Source organism: Ornithodoros turicata, chromosome 4 (genome assembly GCF_037126465.1).
Source record: "Ornithodoros turicata isolate Travis chromosome 4, ASM3712646v1, whole genome shotgun sequence".
NCBI lineage: Eukaryota > Metazoa > Arthropoda > Arachnida > Ixodida > Argasidae > Ornithodoros > Ornithodoros turicata.
Window position 1 is genome coordinate 39,469,968 of NC_088204.1, and position 17,489 is coordinate 39,487,456.

Below are 17,489 nucleotides of genomic sequence, written 5' to 3' on the forward strand. Positions count from 1 at the left end.
TCGCGAACCTCGAAATAACTATGCCGTGCTCCCCGTGTCTCTATACGCTGATCGTTTGTTGATGTGTACAGACCAAGGATATGACTCAGAGTGGTGGCATGATAGTGAACGTCGGATTGTGGAACCGAATATGCTTATACGTGTACATCGGTACCCTGAACAGACCTCTCAGGTATTTTTTTTACATGATGTCACATTCTCAGACGCGTTTGATACGGCTGACTGTCCTGCCAGCCTTAAATTGTACGTAATTCATTTCATTCATGAAATAAAAATCGTTGCGTCAGGAATTTCCCCCAAGGTCCCTTTCTTTCAACAATCATGCCTCTGCCCATCCTACGCGAGTGAAAGTGATAGATTGTGGTGGCCCAAGGTCAGGGTTGAAAGGTATCGGGAAAGTAGGTAATGAGGCCAGCACGGTGTTCATTTTTCCCGAAATGGGGAAGTTTTTCGCTTTCCCTTTCTAAAATGGGTCTATCTTTCGAGACGGTCACTGTTTTGTCAGTCTGGATTCGCACGCTTCCATCGCAAGTTCATCTTCGAAAGAATGCCGCGCTACAATCACCGACTGCTCCTTCGGCGACGAAGCATCTTGCTCAGAGCCGCAGCAGCATTCCTGACCCTCTACTTTCGTGTGCAACGCAAACATACGAAAAAGCGTTCACAGTGGGTCAGTGTGCTGTGGCGGGCACGGGAAACAGAGGGTGACTTTCACACCCTGGGAAGGTACCATCCATATTATCTTGAATTTATGGGTTCTGAAGTTACATCTTATTGATTTTATAAATATTTTTGTTACATCATATTCATACAGATTTACATTCTCATTAAGAGTCCCAGCATTTTGAATAGTCTTTGCGTCATACTAACTGTTTCAACGAAGATGCTGCTATTGTTCAACTTCGCAGATGTCTAAGATAAGGATTCACGACACTACCGCATTCAGGAGATATGACCGTGTATCTCCTGAGCGGTTTGACTACTTGTTGAGCCTCATCAGACACAGGCTGCAGAAGCATCCCCATGGCCGTCCAGCTCTGGAACCAGCACATCGATTGGCCATCACTCTGAGGTAAGTTTTGTCCTGTTTGATCAAAAGCGGCTCTTCCTTTCATGCTTTAAAACAATTTAACTGTGATTAATTGCTCATATGCTGGTTTAACAGAGTGCTGGTGAAAGGGCTCGCCTCACAAAGGTGGGCAACGTCACAACCAACGCCCTGGGGGAATGTGCGTCCTGGGCTGACTTCTAAGGGAACTGTGCCGACATATGTCTGAAATCATCTGAAAGGCTTAACAGAGTGCTCATTTGCTAACTCTACTGCCCACGAATCAGTATGAATTTAACGTTGTAATTTCAGGTATCTTGCGTCTGGAAGCTATCTCAGTAGTGTGGCATACAGCTTCCGCATAGGATTCACAACGATCAAGAGGATTGTTTACGAGACATGCACGGCCTTGTGGGAGGAACTAATGCCCATCTACCTGCCTGTAAGTTGCAAATCATACTTGCATGCTGCTTGTAGTAAATGCATATGTACTCATAAACTTTGTGGAGCCATTCAAAGCTACATATTGCCTTTTGTTCATTACCTCATTCTACAATTTTTTTATTCAACAATGTAGCTATAAGATGGCAGCATTGTAGCTTTGAATGGCAGTCTTGCAGTGTTGCAAAATTACGGAGTAGCTACCATAGTGTCTGTTTAGCATTGTCTTGACAGCCCATGTGGTTCACCTGCCGAGTATCATATCTGATGCAATCATGTCATGAAATTACCACATAATGGAATCCCTACTTAAGAACAAAGTCAGACAAAACTGTAGGAGTTTACAGAAAAGCAAATGCCTTTCTTGCTGTTCATCTTTCTGTACTGAAGGACTGACTTTCACGTTGCCATTGCCACCATGTAGGTTGTGCTATGCTATATTCAAGCCAGTGTTTGGTATGTTACAGAACCCTACTCCAGAGGTGTGGGCACAGTCCGGCATGCACTTTGAGGACAGGTGGGCATTCTCAAACTGCATTGGTGCTGTAGATGGGAAGCACATAGTGATTGAAGCCCCAGAGCATGGAAAGTCCATGTTTTATAACTACAAGGTGGCGTAATATTCTCTCATTCTTTTCTGTAAGTTGGGATCAAACCATAGAGAGCATTTTTTCTCATAGGGGTCACACTCCATCGTACTGATGGCCGCAGCTGATGCCAGCTACAGGTTCCTGTATACTGACATCGGAGCTTATGGCTCTCAGTCCGATGGAGGGATATTCAAGTCATGCACACTGGGCAGGGACCTTGAAGCTGGTGGCCTGGGACTCCCAGCACCAAGGAGGCTTCCTGGATCATCCCTGCAAGCCCCCTATGTGTTTGTTGGGGACGAGGTCTTCCAGTTACGTCCAGATTTCATGCAACAATTCTCAGGCACAGACTTGGACGACACCAAGATAGTGTACAACACAAGGCTCTCACATGCCAGGTATTACAGTTCATATATTTCTGTGACTACATGAATATGCTCTACAAAGCATATGTACGTATTTCATAGATATGCACATTTGTAGTACACTATCCGTGCCTGGATAGCAAACATGAGTCACTGTGACCACAACCAGCAGGAGCCTCACATGTGGTGCACTGCAAATGTGCATTTCTATAAAATTAGTGCAGGTGAATTCATTCACTGAAACGGGAAAGGACAATGCAAATAAGTTTACTGATGATGGCTAAGGAAGATGTTTTATGCCACGCCCAACATATTCGATCCGCAATGTTTGTGTAGGTAGTTGCAGTAATCCAACATAAAGTACAGCGGGGTGGTAATAGATTTGCACATTGCAGACGGTGCGTAGAAAATGCCTTCGGAATCCTTGCGTCCCGATGGCGCATATTCAGAAGACCTCTGAATGTCAAGGTGGAGAACGTCGAGCTCTCGGTCCAGGCTTCCATCGTCCTGCACGATTTCCTTAGAGCACAGGAAGAGGCAGCTCCGGGAGGGGAGACATATTGTCCACCGGGTAAGGCAGCATCAACAACAGTAATAATAAGAAAGAAATGAGAAACCAACCACACATAACACAGGTGAACATAACGCATAATGTAAAAACCCCGAGACTAGGGAACACCTTCGTCCCTTCGTGTTCCCTAGCCTCGGGGTTTTTACATTATGCATCATCTTCACCAGCTCGCTTGCTTCTTAGCCATTTTTTCATTGACAGGAGAACAATTTATTTCCCCCTTTGCACAGACGTGTGCTGATGCACTGCTGAAAATAGACCACTGAGAAAGTAAAAAGTTTGCAAGTTTTTGTAGGAACTTGTAGTTTGATGCTTTGAGTAGGTGATAATACGTATAAACAAAATGTGAGGACACACATTACTTGTAGCATACAAATCCTAAAGGTACATAGAACAAAAAACATACAGGTACATGCTAAAATGCCTAAGTATAAGATCAGAGAACGAGCAATGTTAACACGTGTATGCTTAAAAATTTATGCTATTTAAGTATCTCATTCGTTAAGGACTTAAAAAAATTGTGAAGTGGGCATGGAAAGAACACTGTATTGAGGACACCTTATTTGATAATGTCTCAAATTACTGTATGACTTGTCCATTGATGTATTGGCTCTCAAGTCACTAATGAAAGTGTTAGTTAATTTTAGTTAGTTAGCAAACATACAAAATACTATCTATGAGGTTCGGTGATCCTGAACAAATCAACTTGGCTTCATCCAAAAACATACAGGGTGTTTCTTTTTATCTGCAACAAACCTTCGTAAAAAGGGGAGTTGCCTTAGGACACTTTTACATTTGTCATAAGATTACTCGACGGGGATGCTACTAGGAAACCATATTTTTCCTCAATTAGGGGTCTAATTATATGTCAATCAACTCATTAGTTATTGACTTCAGGGAGCACATTGCAATTGCGATATTAGAGCGTGATGTGCACATTATGTGCTCGGGGCACAGATGAAGCACAAAAGCAGAGTTGTACGTAACGCGTTACAAAGACTTACAAAGACAAAAGCGTTACAAAGACAAAACTTTTTTCTGGTAACGAAGTAACGACTTCGTTACTTTTAAAAAGTGTGTAACTGGTAACGGAATTCGTTACAAAAATTTGGTAACGTCCCAACGCCTTACCCGTTACTTTATCTGCATGTTCCTCCAACGTACGATGGCAGGCGACGCGGCACAGCAAAATTTTCCCGTGTTCCGCGGCCTGTGAGCACGTGGCTGGTGCGTGTCGTTGGCCACGGGACCTTCTGGGATTTGTTTCTTTACTGCATATCACATCTGGTCATGAATAACAGAGTGCTCGAGGAGGAGGAGGAGGGGTGTCGTTGGGAGGAACCCGAGAGGTCTGCCTGCCTGATTAGGCGGCATGTTTCTCGGGAAGGGAAAGGTGGTGGAGAGGAGGAGAGGAAAGGGTGAAGTGGAAGACCAAGCGGAATCCGCTCGGGGGGAGGATAGCTGCGTCCATGGGCCGACTTCAGGGGAACTGTGCCGGCATACGCCTATTACACATCTGAGGGAAACCCAGGAAAAACCCCAGACGGCACAGCCGGCCCGCGGATTCGAACCGCGGACCTCCCAGTCTCCAAGCGCACGCGTTACCGCTGCGCCACCGGAGCTGGTAACAGAGTGTTCAGAGAATAAAAGACCAGCATTCTGGATCGTATTTGTTCAAGATCGGTTTAGCTCCATTTGGGAAATGTTACACGCTGCTACAATGGCCAGCCTTCCGTAAGACGCCCTTTCTTGCTTGTAACCTCCTTTCTTAGAAGTGAGCGTATTTCCGTGTGGCCTGTTCCTGAAAGAGTTGTTCGCTGTTTAGTGACCTCGTTTTTGTCTAACCTCTGTTCCCTTCTTCTGGAACATATCTTTTCAACCTAAAGCTCGTGGCCATGTTACTGTGAACAGCACCACTTGTCTTTTAGCTTCTCTGAATGTGCTTGAAACCGGTCGGTCACAGCCGTTGTCAATAAGAAAGACCACAGAAATCCGATGATTTAGGGCCTGGGAGTTCATTGTCGGAGTTTGTATGACGTTCACCTTCTTGGAAAATGTTGTTAGGTTTTTCCGTTGGCTGGATTAGTAGGTCTGCCAGACGACTTTAAAACGGGCCTACCTCCCCTTTCTTTGCAAAGTGTGTCCACGCTGTCAGTAAGATGGTCGAGGCAGCGACAGTGTCACCGTGGCCAGCTTTAGATGATATATTTCGGCTAAAGGAAGCGAAAGACAATGGCAACCTAATATATGCCTGTCTTCTTTGCCTTCCTACTACAAAACGTATCAGCACGCCCAAGACATCGTACTCAACTCTAAAGAAGCATGTGAAGGTAAGCAAATTTATTCATTTATTTTGATGTGCTGAGTTTGAGAGCTTTTTGCAAGTGCCTGTGTCCGAGCGTTACATCCCATCATGATTGCATTTTATTTCCTATAGTCCGTACATTCAACGAAGATTGCCGCTTTTGAAACGGCAGCCAGCAAGAAAAGGAAGAGTAGCCTCTCAACGGAGCCGTCCATGAAGCAACTTCGCATCCATGAATCCGTCGCTGGCTGTAGTCGTGTGTGTCAGGAGACACTGGACAACCTGGTCGTCGACTTCGTCGTCAACGGAGCTAACGAATTTTCTGTCGTAGAAGAGCCATCATTTGTAAATATGTTGTAATGTCTTGCGCCAAACAAGAAAGTTATGACAAGAAGAATGGTCACGACAAGGATTGAAAATCGATTTAGGAAGCTGAAGTCTAGGTTGCAAGACACTTTCCAGCATCTGCGGTACGTGACCGTGACAGCAGACTGCTGGTCACCTCACCACAGGTAATGTGTACTTCGTTGCATTGAATGTGTTGTGCTGTGACCGTTTTCTACCTTCATACGGTCCCTCTGCGACATGCATTATTTCTATCTGAGCTGAATTCATTGTCGTGTATCCAGGCACTTTCTCGGTGTTCCTGCACTGTGGCTGGAGCCAGACACTTTGAAACGGAAAGTTGCTGCCTTAGCTTGCCGTCGCTTGGTCGGTAGCGCTACGATCGAGAGGCTTGCTGAAGCTCTCACCGATATCTTTGACGATTATGGCCTCCAAGGAAAGGTTACCAAGGTCGTCACCGACAATGGCTCCAATTTTGTAAAAGCATTTCGGTAAGAAGTTTCGCTGAACGAGTTCTTTGCTCTTGTATCGACATTTGGTTGTTTATACGTCTCCTTTTGTTTGCTGCATAGCTGTTTCGGACCCGATGAGGCCGCTCTGACGGCGAAGACGAGGGGTCGTGCACGGAAAGGGAGGACCTGACTTCAGTCCTGGCAGAAGACGACCCGGAAATCCACCTCCCACGTCATCAGCGTTGTGCTGCACATACGCTAAATCTCATCGCGACAACAGACGCTGCACGAGCCAACCAAGATACTGAATACGGCCGGACATCCCAGGGAGTGTTCAAGAAATGGAATGCCCGGTGGAACAAGCAGGGACAATCTGCGCGCTCTGCTGGTATTGTGCACAACTTTTGTGGGAGGTACCTCATCAGGCCGGTGCCGACTCGGTGGAATTCACTTCACGACTCCTTAGAATGTATTCTGCGACTTGTGGAAGAAGGGAAGGACATCGAGGCCCTGTGTAGGAGACTAAATATTCCAGTACTCAAGAAGAGCACTGATATCAAGTTCATAGAGGAGTATTGCAGAGTAAGTTTTCTTCCACAAGCACAGTTAATCTTTTTTAGATTACTATCTGACTTACAACACCGTGTGTTCTTCACTTTGGCTGGTAATGAAGTCACTCTGCGCTGCCTTGGACATCTTACAGGGGGATAATGACATATTTGTAGGGTACGTGCTTCCAACCCTATCGGTGCCAGCACGGAGGATAGAGCACGAAGCAATGAAGGGGCTGCTGTTTTGCGGACCACTGGTTAGTCCTCGAGTGCATCCATGAAGGTGAGAGTCCAATTTCAGCAAGCTAGCGTAGAAACAATATAACCGCTAATATGACCACCGGTGCAAAGTGTGCCGGCGTTCCCCTTCTCTCTTTTTTCTTCCCCACGTTTTTTTTTTTTTGCTGTTTTAAGGCCGTTACCAAACTTGTTTGTGTTGCATTTCCCGTCTGCATGGCCTGCTCATGCAATTGTCATCTCCTCTCCCTGGAACGTCTCATATATTTCTGAACTATCGCAGGTTTGGGAACCTGACGAACGAAAAAGAGCTCCTCATTGCTGCATCCCTCATTCCACATTTCAAGCTCTCATGACTCAGTGACACAACTAAAGTAGGTATCGTCAGAGACCTGCTTCAGAGAGAACTTTGCAACGCCCCGCCAATGTCAGCGACGACGCCTGGGGAGGCGGCCACAACGTCAAGCCCCTGTGGAGACGACTTTTTCATGTTTGCACGTGATCCTGAACAGCCGGGTGGTGAAGATGCTGGGCATTCTGAGCTCACTGGCTTTCTGGCAACTCCTAAAGATTACCCGCTCTCGGGGATGAAGGCAGACTTCCCGCGACTTCACGACCTATTCTTGAGGGTGAACATCGCTAGCTGTGCGGTAGATATGTTCACAAGCAAATGTGCAAAACTCTCTGACCTCAATTTTGAACACTTAATTATTACTGAAATGTAATGGTCCATAAATCGCCTACTATGAATAAAATATGAGACGCTCCTACAGTCCCGTTCATGCTTCTTCACTAATGGGATGAGTAACGTGGAGGGAACTCGTTACTTGGGAGTAACGGGAACGCGTTCTTTACGCTTGCTGGGTAACGGGTATTTCGTTCTTTATTTTTCGACGTAACGAGTAACGATATTCAGTTCCTTTTTTTCGGTAACGTGTACATGTCTGCACATATGGTTTTGAGACTGTAATTAGGTTCCTGTGTGTTTTACTATCTGGGTTGTGTAACTATACTTGTAAAATTGCCCATGTTTTGCTCATCATGCAGTGCATTACAGTGCATCAGTGCATTTCAAGGCACAAGGAAAATTTCTCAATTTTGCATTTGTGTTGTAAAGATTTCTGCAGTTCCTCAGAAAGTACTGGTAAACAACATGTGCGGCGGTGGTATAAGTACAGACGTCGTCATTGTCTATATGCCGTAAAAAGAGTGGCTCACAGCACTGGTATGATAAGTTCAACACTGCTCATGCTCTTTGTTGCACGTTGTTTGCCCGAGATAAAACACTTTTGCTCGTATTTACCAGTCCCACTTAGCCACTGCTTTAGTGACGTCTGGTTTAAGTTGATCACGTGATCTCTTCGGCTCTGAAGCACTTTGACCACAACGCATGTGCATTATTCACATTGTGACGAGATGGTTGAGGGGGACGAGAGGTTGAGACGAGAGAGTTGAAAACTCCCCCCACAGCTGATGCCATGCTATAATATGCCATCTGAGGCTTTTAATTTAGGCTTTTTGTTCAGAAAGAATTTCTATGGCGATGCAGTTGGTTACCAGTTCAAGGAAGTCTGCAATGGACAAAGGAACGTAATGCAAATAAGCTCATATAAAGAAAAGGATGAAACTGGAAATCAGATGCATCATATCTACAATGTGCTGCTATTAGTTTTTGGGAAAATACAGGATTGTATATCTTTCTTCCACATTTTCTGTTATCTTTTGAGACACTTTGGCAGTTGTAACTTTGCAAAAGCCGGCATATTCATTCAGCTGTGTCAGCACAAAGCTTCACAACCAGACAGTATATTAGGGTAGTGAACGCGGTGTACTGCATCATCAAGGACAAAGTCTTTGAGCAGAAATGTGGGACATTGCTTAATATGCAGAAAAATAACTTGGATGTTTTTGCATGGCTGACCACCTAACTTCAATAGCCAGTGATGAACATGCATGTCTTCAGCTAGTGTATTCTGGAAATTAATAGGTGACGTATGGGGAGGGGGGGATGGTGTGCAAGTTAACAGCACCCAACAGCAACAACAGTTTCACAGATTATATACCCATAAGGGTGCATTACAAAAAAAAAAGTGGGAGGGGGCAGGGGTACAAAAAGAAAGAGGTAGAGGTAGTGCGAAACTCCTCTTTAGAAGAAAGGAAAAATTCTGCACACACAACCACAATATTCCTGAAGCAATGGTTTCTACTCCTACAATTACATGTTTTTCATGCATTTAAGCAGGGTTAGTCACGTTCCAGCCACATATCTGTACGACAATTAGTTTTCTTCACGTATTGCATTGAAGAACTGCTTTCCTGAAACAAACTAAATAAGAAGGTGTAACATATGTCATAGGCATTTTGTGCCGGTTCTGCAGTAAAACAGCTTGAGGCGCCACATATTCTCCTGGTGATGATGTGAAGGAAGGAAGCTTCAATCTTTCGAAATGTAAATGAGTGCCGTGGTGTCTTGCATTGTAACAGCATCTAGGCACTCTTTCCTGTGGGATTTCGAGTGACAGATTCATACATATTAGAATCATTTGTAATGATGCTGATAACAACACTCTTAATTACATCAAACTTTTGTGACGGTAGTATGCTCATATTGCGTTCATCCTTCATTCACTGCTCTGCATTTAGGCGTGGAGTGTGAGTCAAGGCAGAGGTGAGCTAGTACGAAATGGGAGTACCTGTTCCTATCAGGGAATATACAGGACACGTCAAAAAGTAAGAACCGTGGGCACTTAGCACGTACCTGTACTGGTGCAAGGAGGACGAAGTTGCAACATAATTGAAAGTACAGTGAAGTGAAGTATGGCGGGCTAGCCCGCCATAAGTGAAGTGTATATTACAAGTGGCCATTGGTTGGGTTCATGCAGTATTACTACAATTTCTACTATTCTATACTTATTGCTCGAACTCAGCTATTTAGAACACATTGAAGACGGACACAACAGAACGAAATCACAGGCATTTGGGCATTCATGATAAATAGAGGCGTGGTCGCAATGTGGATGTGAATGCAGATGTATAGAATAAATCTTGTGACCCGATTACACAGGGGCGTGTTTTTCTATTCTTAAGATTTGCCTTCCAGCATATGAGACTACACAACAAGTGCACAGATCACACCAATGTAAAGCTGGAGTGTCGTTGACATCCGTGTCGCCACCATGTCATGACAGCTGTCAACAATGCATAGCATGTGAGATTTGCCAGGAAATCTTGCAAAAAATGAGCATGCCTGTGTTCTCAGATCACGTGATCTGTCATACATCTGCAGTCACATCATAATGATACCCATGATTTAACATAGACGATACAAATGTCAATCTGCCACGTGGTGACTGTCCTCAGCATGGCTGCGTTTCAGACAGATCGATGTAATTGTGCGCCGCAGTACAAGGTGGAAAAACCGCATTACCAATAACAACAGGTCCCTGTGATCTACATATATTTCACGGTACTGGTAATTGTGTTACTGGTTCTTTTTGCACTGGCTCAGACACATCCTACATGTCCTTCCATCACAGTTCCCTTTTTCATGATCTTTATTTGTTCGTTATGTGTAACAGATATCATTTCCGGTATTCAGTCACTCTTCATGTCTAATGTACAGCAGTAATTTCAACTGTTCAGCGTTGGTACTTCCTGTGCAGTAACAGTGTCAGCTAGTGGTTCTGCTTTTCATGCTAAACTGCCCAATAGAATGCCGCTCTGTTGCACTATCAATGCATTGGAGTTGTGTCTCCATGCACAATGTAGTAAATATTTCTTTTTTCCATAGCATGTGGCATGGGGCAAACACCTGTACTTCACAACTAATAGTTGATATCCTTAATAATAAAAATCCTTGTGGAAATCCGTAACAAGTTTTATTGATTTAGTGCAAAGAAACAACTCAAAAGCATGAGGTACAGGCACTGCTGTGCCCATTACAGATAATTTGGAAGAAAAGAAACAAAGTGTTGGGCATACACAGTGCTGCTCACACAATGAAGACACTGTGTGAATCATGGTCATGGACTTGTATTGGCAGTAATCGCATCCCAGAAATATGTTGCTTTGATAAAGTCTGCAGCCAGGTTTCTCGTGTTTTGTCTCTTGAGGTGGCAGCCTACAAAGCCACATCTACTGTTAGCAGATGATAAATGTGAGCATAAAAGTAAGTAGCTGTCACCTTGAATATTTTCTAATATTACGGTACATCATCATTGCAGAAATGTTGGTTGTTGGCATATTTGCCCTCCCCTTCTGGTGTGGTGTGCTGTGCTTCTGTGTGGTGTGGTGTGCCGGTAGAGCACACATTTTAGCTGCATATGTACTTACATGTGCGTCCTTATAAAATTTCGAGACCTTCACTTCTCTGTGGATTTTCTCCTGAACCGGCAAGGTGAAACCTGCTCACAATTTTGCACGCAGCATCTGCACACACCTGACAGTGGTATTGACATCATGACTACATGGGCAGCTTGACACTCTTGTGTTGTGTTTATATGCCCCCGTGAAGGCTCTCATTTGTCCATACAAATTCGTTGACACAAAACACTGCTCGCAATATTTTCTTGTATGCCTCTGCAGGATATTTCTACATGTACTTTTATCGAGTAACCAAGTCTGATATCCTAAAGACAGGCTTTTTTGTCAAAATTTCTCCCAGTCGACATATACAGCAGCACCCTGCACTGAAGCCGATAAGCATAGCCAGATCTCGCCAGCACAAAACTGTGCCAAGAAACATGCTCATAGCGATTTCCAAAAAATAATTAGTGCTTTCATAATGACAGAACACAATAGTGCTTTCCTATGGGGCTTGCATCTTTCTAGGCAAGCAAATCAAGCTTCCAAGAGGATCTAGAGTTTCCTCCATATGGTGCCCTTTCCAGAGTCAGATCTGAAATATTGTACCTTGTTAATGCACTGGGACATCCAACATATAACTCCAGGTACCCTCTCAGTGCTACTATTTTGGGATGTCACTCATAGCATTTCAAAGGCGAGCTACGTGCTTGATATTTGTGCCTTTACATGCTGGGTAACATGTACCATACTCCGCTGTATAGCTGTAAGGCACATGGAGGTATACCTGCTCCATGGAACCTCCCATCCCTCTTGTGACCTCCATTTAGTTTAGAAGACAAACATGATGAATCCATTTTTAACAGGAAACACTTAACAGTAATCTAGGAACACAAAGCTCGTTCACAAGTACCGGCGATCACTGTAGTGTGCAGCAGGTCGTTCAATGAGAACCAGCAACGGCAGCACAGTACGAGCTATTGTTAGCGATGTATAACAGAGGCAGTAGGGGTTGTATTAAAAGTACCACGCACAATGAGCGTCGTTTTTGTTGCTGGAGGTAACAGCTGTTTGTGCACGACCTCCTGTCAGCTTTGCATGGATCGGAAAGTGACTTGTGCTGCCAATGTTGCCATCACTAACTTTGAGGATGTTTTTCCTAAATTAGGGGACAGATTTCAAAATTCCACTTCATACCGATCGTTAACTTTTAACTCAGCGGCGGGTTTATTACTTCACTTACTTCGCTCACCTGATCCTCACAACGTTCTTTTTGCTTAATTTGCGCAATTTCGACTTGAAAACTAGGCAACAGCGTCCAGCAAAAACCATTTTTGGGTTGTTTCTCGAAAGGCTCATTCACAGCTGCTCCGCGGTAGACAGGTATTAAACTACCCAAACCCCTAGTCTAAATCAGTCCAATGCAAATACATGGGAGTTAGATCATCGCTAGGTCACCGGGTTTACGTCGTGTGAACGGCGAACGAAGTGAGACGTTGAGGCCAAATATTGATTAGAGTGCAACAACATTCGCCTTATGAACGCTTCTAGTAGCTTTACAAGTCAAAACTTACCTGTATTTCGCCGAAAAATTTCCGGCGAAGCGTAGATTAGGCCTATGCGTTGTACACACAAACTCCATGGAGGCCGTCATGGGCCTCACGGTAGCAGTGTTAGACCAGGTTGTTCGTGGTTGGCGGACGAAGTACTCACGTGATCAACTTAAACCAGACCTCACTAAACCAGTGGCTAAGTGGGGCTGGTGAATACGGGCATTTATGACAAGTCAGTCGGGAAGAATCTAAGGGTCGATTCACACGATGCAACTTTTTGCTGCAACTCGGTTTCCGCTATAGTTGCACGCAACCGAAGTTGCACCAAAAAGGTCCCTTTCATACGGCGAGCAACTCGGAATGCCGTAGTCGTCAGCGAGCTCGACAGATGGCGCGAAAAACATCATTGTCATCATTTTCGTCCAATCGCACTGCGACTTCTGCTCGTTACGAGTTCAATCCGTTGCGAGTTTGATAATTTTGCATAATTTCCACTGGTTAGTGATAATTTCATCGTCTCGCGTACTGCCGCTGCAATAACTGACACATGGAAGTCTTCCTGATTGGTCGCGCTTGCAAGGCGGAGCCGTGTGATTGACAGGTTGCAGCTATAGAGTTGCAGGAGAAATCGCTCGTGAAGCGATTGGCTCTGCAACTCTTGCAACTCGAGTTGCGCAACCAGAGCTTCGCGTTCACACGGTGCAACTTGGTGGCGCAACCTGGTTGCGCGCAACTAATGTTGCATCGTGTGAATCGACCCTAAGGAGCAGACTGAAAAGTTTTTTTGAAATCTGTTAATCAATATAAAAGGGACAACCGTCCTTATTGCCTCGCAGTATGGGACAATTCTCGCATCGCTACTGGCCCTGCTATAGTGATGAAAGATGAAAGTCACTGAAAAGGTTAGCCAGCTGTAGGACTCGAACCCAAATCTTCTGGATCTTTCATCGTTTATTTCTTCGGCAACTTGAGGCCTTGTATGTGATTGTCCCTTCTATGTTGTTCCAGCCTCAGAACATCAGTTCTCTCACTGCTATAGTGAGCAACATATTTGCAGCCCAGTTTAGTTAGTGTTATTTTTCTGCTACGTTTTTTACTCGGCATGTCACACTGGAATACAGAGTAATGAGTAAAGTCTTCCACTTGCTACCGTTAGCAATCATGAGGTTCTTTCTGCCATTCAAAGTGTCGAGTCTGAGACAGCCTCTGGTATTGACCGTATTTCTAACTTTATTTTCAAAAGCTGTGCTGGGTACCTGCTGTTTGCTCTTACTTATATTTTTAACTTGTTTTTGCAGACAACCGTGTCTCCCAGTAACAGGAAATTAGCTGATCTTATGCCTGTTTTTAAGTCTGGTTATCCATGTTCTGTTAATAATTATTGACTGGTTTCTTTGGCATGTTATTTTTTTAAGTGCTTGAAATGGTTGTCTATGCTCGTTTCTATTACTTCTTATGCAACAAAATTTGTTCAGAACAATATGGCATTATGAAAGGTAGATGTATGGAAACGAACTTATGTACATTTCTGCACTACACAGCACCACTTGTCCGTAATCGGCAACGAGTAGACACTGTCTATTTTGACTTCAGTAAGGCGTTTGACTGTGTGGAGCCTGAAGTGCTTGTTCTGAGAGGTAGTCAGTATTGCTTGTACAATAATTATTGTGTTTGGCTAAAAGGTTACCCTAATGACAAAACTGAGGTCGTTAGTGTGGGTGGGGAGTTGCTTACTTCGTTTGTCTGTATATTTGGGGTACCTCCAAGAAGTAACTTGGGCCCTCATCTATTTCTCATCTTTGTCAACAATGTCGTTAACGTAGTGAAGCAATGTGATATTTTACTGTTTGCAGATGACATACAAATTTTCCGTTCAGTATCTTCTAGTATTGGTTGTGATTTTGTTCAAGTTGATATTGACGCGGTTACCGAATGGTGTACGCTACATGTCCAAATATTAAAAATGAAATGCATATATATACACATATATATTACGTACTGCTAAAATAAACATTCTGCCCCTCACCAGGAAACCTTCAATGTTGTTGTACGATTACTGGTTAGAGCGTGTGCTGATTGAACAAGTGAATGTTGCACATGATCTCCATGTGATACTCGATAGCACTTCAAAGCTTGGTGATTACATTTCACACATTTATGGCTCCTGCATGAGGATGTTGGGGTGTATAAGGCGTATTCCTTGGAGCTTCTAAGGAACTCAATCTGTGATCTGCTTGTTTTACAGCCTTGTTCGCAGTAGTTCAGAACCCGAATTAGACTACTTGGAAAGTATCCCGAGAAAATTTGATTATATTATTTATATTAGATTTTTAGATAGGGCGTGGTACTACGATTACCATCATATTTTATCGAAGCTGTGTATGGTGTTCATAAGAGCACGCCGTCATCGTCAGGACATGACATTTGACATTTCTGTACAAGCTTATGCATAGTGTCGTTGATGCAACGTGTTGATATTTGATTTTCTTGTGATTGATATATATCTCCCACTTAAACGAAACAGACTCCTGTTAATCTGTTCTCTATCATCATGTGGCTTATTTGATTGTACTTCCCCCGTTGTTTGCCTTGAGTACATGCACAATCACTTTAAATTTGAAAGTCCAGATACATTTCCAGACTTTTTTTTTCTTTTGCTTCCCGTGTTAGGAATATTTTCATGTAGTTTGATGTTAATATTTACCTGCCGTCTTCTGTTTTGTATCGTCTGTTACTTATATTATTATTACACCTTCGCTTAGGCTTCCGCTGTTGGTGGGCACTACATAACTAAATTCTTTGTCGCTCTCTCTCAGCATGGGAAATAACATATGCCCCCATGCGTGGAGGAAATATTCGAGTTAATACCAAGTTAATTCGAGTTAATACGTTGAAGGTGGGTTTTTTCCTGGAGCATGCAGTCAGATATGCTCACTCAGCCAAGAGTCGATAGCTCATACTTCTCCGAGTTTTTTTTCTCTTTATGCACACAATCAATAAAGACACCGTAAAATGAAGTGTGCTATTAGGGTAGATTATTATTTACTATGTAATCTTCACTGTCACAGTTCTTCATCTTGTGTAAATAATAACTAATGAAGTAGTCATTAATGATTTACTCTGCATTTATTGTTCTACAGGTGGCAGATTATGTTTCATGCAAAATTTATTTAGCACGTCACGTATTCTGTATTCAATGTTGAACACGTCGTAAATCTGAATATTTAGCGTTGCCTACCACCATGCCTACAAAAAACTCAGCTGTAGCGTATTCTGTAAGAGTATCCTGCACATCGTATTGATTTCTGATAAGTGTTTGTCGTTTAACGAATTTATTGTTCGACCAGGTTTCCAATACTGTGTAATACATCAATAACCCTAAGACTGGGGGACACAATCTCACGACACCAGTTCGCCTGCTTTGTTGCCCTCTTTTATTGTTGTGTTACGTAAGCTTGAAGTCACCAGTTGAGTAACTGGAAAGTAGCAAAAAAACCCCAGTACTGACATAGCGTGCCCAGTATTTTGCAATTAGAAAAGCGACAAGTAATTGGTACTATTTCAAGTAAACTGCTTGTTGGTCTTCTGGCGGAAATCTGCTTTCTTTGTGAAAGAACTGTTCCATTTGCCACCGGGACAGAGTCCCCGCTATGCAGGCTCCTCCGAAGGTGTGGGCGCATTTGTATGTGCGTCAAGGACGAGGGCATCAGGCTCAAACAGCTGAAATGTCGACATTTAGCTTAAATAGTACAATAACTAAGACCTAACATCTACACATACACATTATATGCTATACATGCATAATTTTTATTTTTAATAGAACACAGGATATGTTCTGTTTTACATTGTCAGACAGCTCATCTAACATCTGTATTGGCACCAGTATTACCAGAAAATAAGGGCTGAAGTAGCTGCACGGCCTTGCAGGATGCTCAGAGCAAGTTGAACTGGTTGAACAGAGCAGTACACCACTGGTATGATAATGGCTGGTAGGGTTATTTTTTTGGTAATGTGAAACAAAGCGCACAGTTGTAGCAGGAACAAAATCTCATGAGGACATAGTGCACCAAAGGTAGGTTCCTTTAATTTAGAGGTGACCTGGAGAGCACTTGCTGGAGTTGTCCTGGCATGTTATCCTGGTGAAAGACTTCAGCTGCCATGCACATGGGCTACCATGATTTGAGAAAAGAAAATAACACAATACACAACAAATGATGTGCAAAACAAATGTACAAATGTGCAAAAAAATGTACACAACAAATGATACATGCAAATGATGTATTCTAACTGAGCAATGATTATAAGATAAGAAGTGTAAACAAGAAAATGTCCCCCTCAATATCACATTTGTGCACATGATAAACCAAACTGTAGATCAAATAACAAAAAAGGTCAAAAGAAAACTTATGAACAATATACAGAGCCCGAATGGTAGGCAAGACACTGCATTAAAGAGGAATCTGGAAAGAGGGTGCACAGCATTTGTCTGCTCTGAATAGTGGGTTACAATGATCATACTGTCTCACCTAAGTGGTTTCAGGCTCCGCTGAGGAAGTCACCTGTGAACATGAAAGCAGGTTAGTGAAGAGAAAAGAACGGATACGTATGTTCACCATATCACATAAATATTCTGTTGAAATATGGTTTCTGAGATCATGCTAAACGAAGTGTACTTTTATCAACAGTGCACCGCCTGAGTTTAGGGACTAGATTCGGTAACTTCTATTTT